Below are 8,954 nucleotides of genomic sequence, written 5' to 3'. Positions count from 1 at the left end.
CAGTAGCTTCCCTTGTTGCAGAGCATGGGCTCCAGGCGCCCGGGCTTCAGGAGTTGTGGCTCGCAGGCTCTGGAACGCAGGCTCAGTAGTTGTGGTGCACGGACTTAGTTGCTCCACAGCATGTGGGATCTTCCTGGAGCAGGGCTCGGACCCGTGTCCCCTGCACTGGCAGGCGGATTCTTAACTGCTGCGCCACCAGGGAAGCCCTTCAAATCTTTTAAAATTTTATATTTTTTATAAAAGTTTATAAAACTTTTACATGGTTCAAAAGTCAAAACTCTCTATAGGTATACTCAGAAGTCTTCCTTCCATTTTTATTCCTTCCACTCCATTCCTATCCATCCACTGTAAGCAACCATTTTTATTAGTTTCTGATTTATTCTTCCTGTGTTTCTTTTTCTTATACAAAAAGTAACCTACTAAATCCACCCTCTAGCACCTTGATATTTTTACTTAATATATCTTAGAAGTCACCACATGTTAATTCATCGAAATATTTCTCTTTTTCAGCTTTATATTACTCCACTGTGTGAATTCATCATAGTTTATTCAGTTAGTATTTACCTAACAGATAAGCATTTAAGTTGCTTCTAATATTTTGTTATTATAAATAATGTCTCAGTGAATTTATAAATATATTGTTTTATATTTGGGGAAGTGTACTTTCAGGGTGAATTTCTGGAATTAGGATCGCTGGGTCAAAGGGTGAACGCATATGTAGTCCTCTAGATATTCCAGATTACCTCCATAGGGGCTGTACCATTTTGCAGTCCCACCAACCGTTATGAGAATCCCCTTTTTCTTACAGCCTCGACAACAGAGTGTATTACCAAACTTTTGAATTTTTGACAATTTGGCAAAGGCTAGTATCTTATTGTAGTTCAGGTATGCATCTGTATCATTACGAGTGAAACTGAACATCTTTTCATATTTTAAGGTCCATTTACATATTTTTTATGTGTGTGAACTGTCTATCCACATTTTTGCCCAATTTTCTATCAAGTCTTAGCCTTTTTTCCCCAATATTTAAATGTTCCTTATACTCCTAATATTACAGACTAGCCTGTATCTATGATAAATGTTACAGAGCTTTTCTCTCAGTTTGCTTTTTTTTGTTTTTGCCATGCAGCAGGGTTTTAAAAAATGTTGAATTTATTAATATTTTCTTTTTTTGTATCTGGATATTTTACTTTTCATTAGAAAGCGTTTATTTGGGAGTTCGGCTGGGCTTGGACTGGGTTTCCGTGCATGTCGGTATTGTGTCCCCCTTTTGTGAGTCACCATGGTGAGACCTCTTTCCCCTTTTGCCGAGAAGATGGGGTCTGTGAGCCTAGACAGTCTGATTAGTTTTTCATCTGTTTCTCTCTCAGGAGTTCCACATCCCTCCTTTACCCGAGGAGCCTGGGTTGGGGATAGTCGCTTAGCTCTCATTGGGAGGGGTGGATGCTACGTGGGAGAGAAAGCTGCCTCACATTTTCTCTCTCAACTGGAGGAGCAGGTACCCATAGCTGCCCTTGGATTGCATGGGGTCTGAGTCAGAGAAAGACTTTTCCCACACCCAGGGTATAAATAAGTCCGCCGTATTTTCTTCTAATACTTGTGTGGTTTCAGCTTTTACATTTAGATTTCTGGTTCATTTGGCGTTTATCCTGGTGGTTGGTAAGAGGTATGGGTTCAATTTTCTGATCGACAAGGTGCCCCTGGAGAGCTGCGGGAGAGGGTGGCGGTGGCGGTGTGGGGAATAAGCGGCCATCCTTATGGTCTTGGCCACTAGGTGGCGCTCCGCTAGACTCTTTTCTGCGGGACTGTAGGAGGAAAGGATGTAAGTCTTCAGAAGAAACAAGAAATGACTGGTTAGGTTTCATTGGCCAAGAGGAAGCCTCTAGTGGGAAGTTCCCCTCCATCCACACAACCTTGACTTCTATAGGCAGCTCTGTGCTTCTTTCCTCATGTTAGAAATTATCATTTCCTCCAAGTCTCTGTTTCCCAGCAGGAAGGCTATGTGGGCCAAGAGTGTGTGTGCATAAAGATTACCTCCTCGGTATCTTCAGGCCCTGGGGTGAGGCAGTGGGCAGAGAGGTCACGATGGCCCCTGCCCTGACCTGTACTTCTCTAGTAGCCTGGGCCTGGGAGTGACAAGACCTTGGTTCCTGCCCAAAGCCACTGCCAACTGGCATTATTATCACAAGCATGCCGCTTAGCCTCCTATTCCTCAGTGTCCTCATCTGTAAAATGGGACAACAACGCCTTTCCTAGGATGTCAGTGCCAAGGATGTCAGTGGGATAAAATGATATAAGTGGAAATGGGTGTGCAAAGTAAAAAACACTGTACAAATGCATTTTTACTGTCATCATGGTTATATCTTATCATATATGGATTTATCCCTCTGGAAGATATTATGGTCAAAAGAATTTGTAGTGATAGGCTACTTTGATATATAAGGTGATTTTTCCACGTATCCTCTCTTGGAAGTGACCCAGCCTTAAGGAGAAAATGGACAAGGTTAGCTTAAAAAGAACTGCCGAAGTAGAAACCCTAGAAGAGGTCCACGATGAGCTTTCCTAAGGGTCCCTAAACCCCCTGAAATTGTGTACAGAATTGCATACCTGTGTATTTTTCACAGCTTGTATCAGATTGATAAAGGAGTTCTTAGTCGAAAATTGGTTAAGAACCACCCGAAAAAAAGGAGCCACGCTGGCCCCAGGGCCCTCTCCGCATTTGGCTCTGAAAGGACTGAACTGGTTCTAGCTCCTTCCTCAGCCCCAGATTGGATCTTATAGCTACTGGTCTCACTTCCAAGTGGAGCTGGTCTGGAGAGAAGGAGAAAAGAGATGTAGGAAGGGTCTACAAGAGGTCTGAAGTGTCTAGAAAGCAAGGATGAAACCCTAAGGCAGTGTGGGTCCAGGGACAGCTCAGCAAACAGGTCAGAAAACAATTTTGTCTTGCAAAACTTGTCGTGCCACAACGGTCTTCCCTCTGTTCCTGAAATGAGCCAAGGTCACGCCCATCTTGGGGCCTTCTGCAGAGGCATTTTTGATTACCTAGAATGTTCTGTTTGCCCTGGGTCTTCTCCTGACTGGCTGCTTCATATCATCCAGGTCTCAGCTGGAATATCAATTCCTCAGAAAAGTCCTACCCAGTCACACAATTCCCCCAGCCCAAATTATCTTCCAAGAGCAACCATCACCATGTGGGGTCATCTTTTTTATTTGCTTACTCGTTTGTTGTCGGCACTGCCGGCCCCCTACCCAGCAGAGGGAAAATGTGATCTGGGCAGAAACATATTATTCCCAGAGTCTGCAACAGTATCTGACATAGGGAAGCGCTCAGCACACACTTGATAGGTGAGTGGATAAGTGGATGCGTGCTGTATTAAAGAACCGTGTTCTCATTAGAAAGGGCTGCATCAGCATCTTGCTCTTTCTTCCTCTTCCTCTTTCCTTGGTGCCAATGTCAAAGTCATCCGGTCCTGCCTGTGTGCTCTACTTCTGAGAAATGCCTCACAGCTGTCTGTCTGTCCTCTCCTACTCCCCAATCCCCTGTAGCCACTGCTTGCGTACCCTCTCTCCCTGCGGCCAGACTTTCCTGAAACACAGGTGTCCCTGTCCCAGCTCTGCATCCTCCTTCCTTGCTACTATTCACCCCCCAACTCCTGCGATAGCCAACCTCCTCATGTATCCTCCTCGACATTTGGGGGGCTGTACTGAAGTGTCTTTCCCACAGTAACTCCAGGCTCTGCTTTTCTAGCCAACAGATCTTGCCTTTCTCATTAGTGGAGCCCAAGCATGGTGGTGTAGGCAGCACCTTGGTGATCCCTGGAGAAGACATAAGCATCTGCCTCTGAGGTGCACAGGGCTTCTGAAGGTAGCAGGATGGGTGGGTGGGTGAGAAGGGGCGGGAGCTGGGGCAATAGCCAGAGAGAGATTTCTGAGGATGTCTCAGAAGCAGACAGAGAAGGGCCCCCCACAGGGCAGGCCTAGGGCCCCTAGACAGCTCTTGGGGAGCCTGTGGGCAGAGATGCTGGAGCTGGCCTTCCACAAATCAGTGAAGCCCTTGGAAGGCCTGGAATGGAGCTGCACCCAGGTGACGAGATGGCCTTGTCCCTGCCTGTTTTGCAGCTATGGAGAGCCATCCAAGGGTGGGCAGGCGGTTGTGTAACACTTAAGAGGGGAGGAAGCAAACCAGTGAGACAGGAGATCTTGGCTTTGGTGACGGAACCAACACTGACCACAGCTGATGAGGTGGCCCTTCTCTCCATCTACAGCTGTTGCTTGCCCCTCAGAAGAGCCCACACCGGAACTGAGGTGGGAAAACTTTACATAAGGTAGCACTGTTTAGAGACCTTTCTTATGAAAGACACTCTGTTTCCTGTGAGTTACTGCCATGAAGAATATTTATTTTTAATATCAAGTGTCTAAATTCATCTACCCTCTAGAGATCATTTCATCTTGTACTGTGTGCTATCTCAGCAGAAAAAATGCTCTCCCCAAATGTGTCAGTTCTATTTTTAAAAAGGTTCAGTGACCTATTTCTGTTATTCTCACAGACACCGAAAGAACAGCAGTCTATTTAGGCTCAGCTCTATCACCGAAAAGTTACCCCTGCCAGGTGTTGCCTACAGAGGCACCATCTTGCTTTGCAGTAAAGAAGCATAAATAAATAAGAGGAGTATTGTCAGAGTGAGATCATGGGAGCATAAACACACACACACACACACACACACACACACACACACTTCTCCATTTTTGAACAATGTGATGACGACTACAGTCCGACCTTAGCCAAACTCACATTAGGAGATTGCTTAAGAGTCAACCATTTACTGGACAAAGAACTTGAAAAGACAATTTACAAAAGAGGAACTACAGTTCATCAACTAACACACGGAAAAATGGTTAACTCCTCTAGTCATCAAGGAAATGAAAATACTTAATAATGCCACTTTCCAACATTAACCTACGGTGCGAGAAGTCAGGATAGCAGTTACCCTTGGCTGGGGTAGAGGAGGGTGAACGGGGCACAGCAGGGGCTTCTGGGCTTCTGGTAATGTTCAGTTTCGTGATCGGGGGTCTGGTTACTTAGGGGGTGTTCACTTTGTGAACATTCACTCATGATTTCTATACTTCTCTGAATGTATGATAAACCACACTATAAAGTTTACATAAGAAATAAGCTCACTTTCTACCTATTAAGTTAGCAGAAGAAAAAAAATTAGTGATAATAGCCATGCAGTTGAAGCCATCAGGTAGCTGGAATTTTTATGTATTGCTAGAGGCAGTGTACATTAATACAGTCCTCTCTGGGGAACAATTCAGCAATATGGATTTGAACTCTTAGGAATATTCATATTTGTCAACTCAATAATTCCACTTCTGAGATCTATCTTAAGAAACAATCCTAAGTGTTAAAAAAGGTTTAAATTGCAATACCACTGAAAATAACAAAAAAAACATGTATAATAGCAAAACATTAAAAGCAATTTAAATGTTTGACTATAGGGCAATGGTTAAGAAAACTTTGATAAATCCCGTGATGACATTTTATGTACCCTTACTGTAAACTGAAGTGAATAATGACAGAAGGAAACACAATACAGTAAGTAGGAAAAGCAGGATATGAAATAGTAGGCACAATTACAACTACATTTAAAAAAAAAAAAAAAAGGAACGACTCTTTGCAGAGAAAATCACCAGAAGATAAAAAAGTGAGCAATGCTTGTGTTTGGCTAACAGGTCCAGGTGGGATAAAATTTCTTTAATGTACTTTCCCATGTTATCCAAATTTTATTTAATGAGACTGTATTACTTTGGTAAAGGAGGGAATGTTTTAAAAGTCAGCCTTGTGCCTTCCACTCAGTTTCAGAAGGTGCTGCCCTCTGTTTCCCCCGGGTCCCCTACACCCCTGCCAGTCTGTGTTTAGGCGCCTAATGTCACCATTCTGGGTGGAATGGAACCAGCACTGAAAACTGTCACCTCTGGGGAGAGCATAAAGCCAACTGTCCTTTCTGTCCTGGCTGTTGAGGGCTTGTCTCTGATGACCCATGTATTCCCTAAGTTTATCACCAGGGCTACAAATGTGCCAAGGTCTTACTAAAACCCTTGAAATCTGGAGGAGCGGGGGCGGGGAAAGCATGGACTCAAAAAGATAAGAAGAAAAGTGCAAAATTAAAATTTACAGATTTTTATTGCAGTGGCTACTCTCCCCGAGAGTAGGGACCACTTTGTAAAGATCTTTCTTAACCTTGTGAATGCTCCAGAGCGTTGAGGATTAAATGTAAATGATGTCAGCTCCTTTCATCGTTACCTTTGATTTCATAAAAATGTCATTAAATTTGAGATCAATTTGTAGGTTAAATTTCTCTCATATCCAAGAGTTTCAGACTATTCATGACCTTTGAGAGAAATTCACAGGTAATAAATGTTAAATTCTTTTTTTGGTAGCTATATAATTTTTAAAAGCAAAATGGTAAGGGATCTCTCAGCAACAGCAGTATACTTGTTTCCTGTGGGATAGACATGTATTTAAATGCCTGTTCTAGGACTTCGCTGGCGGTCCAGTGGTTAGGACTCTGCACTTCCACTGCAGGGGGCGTGGGTTTGATCCCTGGTTGGGGAACTAAGATCCCGCATGCCATGGGGCACGACCAAAAATAATAAGAATAATAAATGCCTGTTCCGAAGTAGGACAGAGTCTCCTCAGGCGAGAGTGACTAGGGCCTGGAGGCCTCCTTATTTCTTCCCTTAGGTAATGAGCAGTCGATTAAGAGGCCTTCCACCACACCCTTGCCCTGCTCCTAGATGAAACTTTATTCAAGTCTGTTCCTGCTGAGCACGCCCTCTTAAGAGACGTCAGCCTGGACCCCGCAGACTAGATAGGCCCCCTCCTGCCCTCTCTCCTAAGTCCTGTGCTTCCTTCTGTCAAACCTCTTTCTTCTTTGAATTGTAATTATCTGCCCCTGACCTGGGAGATCCCTGAGAGTGGGAACCACTTTGTAAAGATCTTTCTTAGCCTTGTGAATACTCCAGAGAGTTGAGGATTAAATGAATGAATGACAGGATGGGAGAGAGGGAGTGGAAAAGACAGACAGGGATTGGAGAAGGTGGGGGGTTGGTGGTGTGGAGTTGGAGGCGAGGGCGGTCTGAAACAGGTTTGGATTGAGTGGACTGCGAGACAGGTGCTTGGTCCACAGGAATACTCCAGTCTGGAGGGCAGGCGAGGGGCTGGGATAGAGAAATCAGGTGGTGGCCACTAACATATATGGGGAGGGAGGGAATTGAAGCCACTGCTATGGTTGCGAAGAGGCCACGTAGGAAGTTTGGGCAGAGAGAGCCTGGGAAACCTCAGCACTCATGGGGTGGGCAGGAACGTGATAAAGAGAGCAGGAGCTGTGAAGTCTGAGTGGTTCCAGCAGAAAGAGGAAGAAAGCTGTAACAGGAGGCATGAAGCCCAGGCGGGAGGCCGGTTACAGCGCTGAGCACTCGTGTGGGTCGACTGTGTGCCAGGCCCCAGCCCTGTGTTTTGTGTGGATTATCTCAAGTGAGCTGCAGGACAATGTTAGGATAAACCCCTTTTTATAGATGTGTGAACTGAGGCATGGATAGGCTGAGTTGCCGAAAGATGTAGAGGAAGGAAGTGAAGACTCAGGGACTCCGCTCCTGACTCCATCACAACGCCAGATTACCTCCAAGTGCAAGTGGGGCTGGAAGAGTGTCCCTAGGAGAAGGTATTAGAAAGGCTCAGAGCAGTGTCTGTGATGAGGGCCCCGGCCAAACTGCAGGGGAACTGGTGAGTCAGCGATGGATCAAGGAGACAGCAAGTGACTGTATAATGAAGGGTGGCTTGCAATTTCACGAATGTATTTGTTATCAAGAAGCGATTGCCAGTTAATAACGTTTATAATTTTAATGTCTTTTAAAAATTATCTTAGCTGTTTTTGGGTGGTGTGTAGGGTTTGAGAGCTGCTTCTGCTGCCAAAAACATGGAGACTTTGTCCTGAGTCCCATGCTTAGTACTCCGATGTCCCAGCTTGAGCTAAAGAAGCCGCCCTGGGTTCCTGGCCACGGCGGCCTGCGCGCTGGTATTTTACGTCTCATCACCAGAGGATTAATTGATGACATCACTGTGGAACCTCCCAGTGTTGGCTCCGTGACTGATGAACGTGGGCCTCGGAGGTTCTTGGCCTACAGAGCAAATGGACGATATACTATGAAGGACCGCAGACAGCTTCCTGTTTACAATGGGAGGTTTAGGTTTCACAATCCTGGGCCGATCCAATGCAGCAAACGTTCCAAAACTCAATAGATTTCTTGTTCTATTCGTTGGATTTGTGTCCTATTGAGTTTTTCATGGCTAGAGTATTCATGAGAATGAAACTACCGGGCTATCTGAATGTTAGCCTGCCTTTTGAGAAGAAATCAGTGGATAACGGATTTGCTCCTGTTAATGAAGTTTTAAAGGCTGTATCAATCCTCTAACATGAAATGTGGGAAAGAATGAAAAGCAGCAGAAAAAGAAGCATCTGTGAAAAGATAGGAAACATTAAAGCTTGGACTAGAATGCTTTCTGTGTATGGAAGAGATAAGCTTATCACAGTATTTTTGTCCTGCTGACCTATGGTGACATACTGACGATGTTAACTGGCATGTTCTTAGTTTTTTGTTTCTTAAAGAAAATATGCTCCATTTCTACAACTGTGCTACTAAATACAATGATCTTTCTTACAACGCCCTTAACGTTTTTTGGAGATGCCATTTCTGATTTTCAGAAATTAAGGTAAAATCAGGAAGCAGGATCCCATATGCTGAGAACCCTGGATGGCTGATCAACTTTACCTATGGTGCTTTGCCTTTAAACAGTGGGTGGTAGTACATGACTTCAGACGTGTATCTAAGACTGTTTCCTCAACAGTAAGAAAGGAGCAGAAATAAATAATTTTTTTCGAATTAAAAAAAAA

The 8,954-nt window shown here is 44.4% G+C and overlaps 1 pseudogene; it reads left to right on the top strand.

Annotated features, from left to right (window-relative positions):
• The first annotated feature begins 7,973 nt into the window (after positions 1–7,973).
• On the top strand, positions 7,974–8,475 carry LOC136125380 (oligosaccharyltransferase complex subunit OSTC pseudogene; annotated as a pseudogene).
• The last annotated feature ends 479 nt before the right edge of the window (positions 8,476–8,954 follow it).

The sequence above is a fragment of the Phocoena phocoena genome, chromosome 7 (genome assembly GCF_963924675.1).
Source record: "Phocoena phocoena chromosome 7, mPhoPho1.1, whole genome shotgun sequence".
NCBI lineage: Eukaryota > Metazoa > Chordata > Mammalia > Artiodactyla > Phocoenidae > Phocoena > Phocoena phocoena.
Note: the sequence above shows the minus strand (reverse complement) of the source record. Positions and strands in the feature narration are given on the sequence as shown.